This window comes from Hibiscus syriacus, unplaced genomic scaffold (genome assembly GCF_006381635.1).
Source record: "Hibiscus syriacus cultivar Baekdansim isolate YM2019G1 unplaced genomic scaffold, ASM638163v2 tig00116982_pilon, whole genome shotgun sequence".
NCBI classification, from domain to species: Eukaryota; Viridiplantae; Streptophyta; class Magnoliopsida; order Malvales; family Malvaceae; genus Hibiscus; species Hibiscus syriacus.
The window spans coordinates 416,791-418,763 of NW_024063505.1; the positions used below are offsets into that span (position 1 = coordinate 416,791).

The 1,973-nt window shown below is 34.6% G+C and overlaps 1 non-coding gene across 1 annotated transcript; it reads right to left on the bottom strand.

Annotated features, from left to right (window-relative positions):
* Positions 1–760: 760 nt before the first annotated feature.
* On the bottom strand, positions 761–867 carry LOC120192878. The gene has a single exon (XR_005522811.1). It is a non-coding gene; the product is annotated as a small nucleolar RNA R71 (small nucleolar RNA).
* Between the last annotated feature and the right edge of the window lie 1,106 nt (positions 868–1,973).

Below are 1,973 nucleotides of genomic sequence, written 5' to 3' on the forward strand. Positions count from 1 at the left end.
TTATTTGAAGCATCAAATTTTTGGCGTCGTTTCTGTCGATTAGTTTCATTGCTTTTAAAGTTTTTCTTTTATTTAGTAACTTTTCTTTTATTTAGTAACTTTTCTTTTACTTTTTGTAGGTAGATTTAGTTTGGAGTTGTTGGTACATGACCCGCAACAATAACCAGGGCTTAACATCTTTTGAACCGAAGATAGAGAGAATTTTTCACTAAAGGAGACAACAAAATCAACAAATCTAAACATGAATCATAATGATGTGGGAAACGATGGTGAACTACCATTGTTAATCGAGGATGATCACAATATAGCAAACAATAATGGGCAAAATAACAAGAGAATTCCACCCTTGCACAATGAACCGATGCAGCCACATTACCAAAAATTGATGATAGAAATAGGGCAATCCCAGAGAAAATTTTGTCCATTTTAGATAACTTAAATATTAGCATTGATCGACCAACTATCCATGTTGCCTATTTTGGATTGAAGTTATTGATGTTACAAATGTCTTAATCAAAGGGGAAATATAATGGGATGCAAATCGAGGACCCTAGAGTACACTTGTAAGTATTTATGAAAGTGTCTAATTTATTTGTACAACAAAGAGTGTCTGAGGAGGCTAAAGTTGAAGTTGTTTCTATACTCGATTTGTGACAAAGCCAAGGCGTGTCTCAATTTGATGCCACATGGTGTTATAACATCTTGGAACGAACTTGCCCAAAAGTTCTTGTTACATTTCAACCCTCTCAAAATTAATGCAAGGCTAAGAAATGACATCATATTTTTCAAGAAAATGGTAGATGAAAACTTTTATGAAGCTTGGGATAGATTTAAAGACTTGCTGTTGAAATGTTTGATGCATGGTTTCCAGTATCAGACACAAATGGAAATATTCTAGAATGGACTAAACATGCAAACAAGGATTGTTGTAGATGCTTCTACCAATGAAGCATTGTTGGACAAGTCCTACAATAAAGCTTATGATATCTTAGAGATGATTTCCAACTATAACTACCAATACCCTCACACAAGGATTGTGTCGGGTAGAAGCATTTCTACAATAATAGACAATGATGCTCTGAACACGCTGACTACACATGTGACAACAGTGATTGAAATGATGAAGAATATGCAGAAACCTAGAGGTTTTATATGGTAAAAGCTACATCTGTTGTTAATTGTGTTTATTGCGGTTATGACCATAGTTTTGAAGAATGTCCACAAAACATGAGTATGTGTATTTTTTGAGAAATTATAATATAAATGATAATGTCAATGCTTATAGGAACACCTACAATCCGAACTTACGAAATCATCCCAACTTGTCTTGGATAAGTTAAAATCCAACCCCAATATGGCATTACAATCAAATTTTGGGAATAAACAGTAGGATTATTCGTAGCAACAATATAATCAATAGTAGCCAATGCAACAACATTAATAGTCACATCATCAAGTAATGTCACAACAACAACCATCAAGGTTATCAAGGGTAGACTTCTAACCAAGCTTTAACATCGACCTCACTTGAGTCTCTACTAAAGAAGTACATCTTAAGAAATGAAGCGACGAATCAAAGGAATAAAGCTTTGATCCAAAGCGAGTCAACATCACTGAGATCATTAGAGAATCAAGTTGGACAACTAGCCAATTCGCTCAACAACAGACCACAAGGAGCATCGCCAAATGACATTAAAGTTTTAAAAGTTAATGGGAAAACTTATTACAATGAGCATTGTAAAGCCATCACAACATGTAGTGGACTTTACCTTGGAAAATCAAATGATGAATACAAAAAGAATGAGGATGAGAGGCATGGATAACAATATAAAGGCGATGAGTTAGAAGTGGAAACTGAGACACCAAAAGTGGATGTCACAGTAAAATATACATGACTAAGTAGTAATTCAGGGACATTACCTCCAGAAATGTCGATAACACTGTATGTGATGCCACCAGAATTGTTAGTGTAA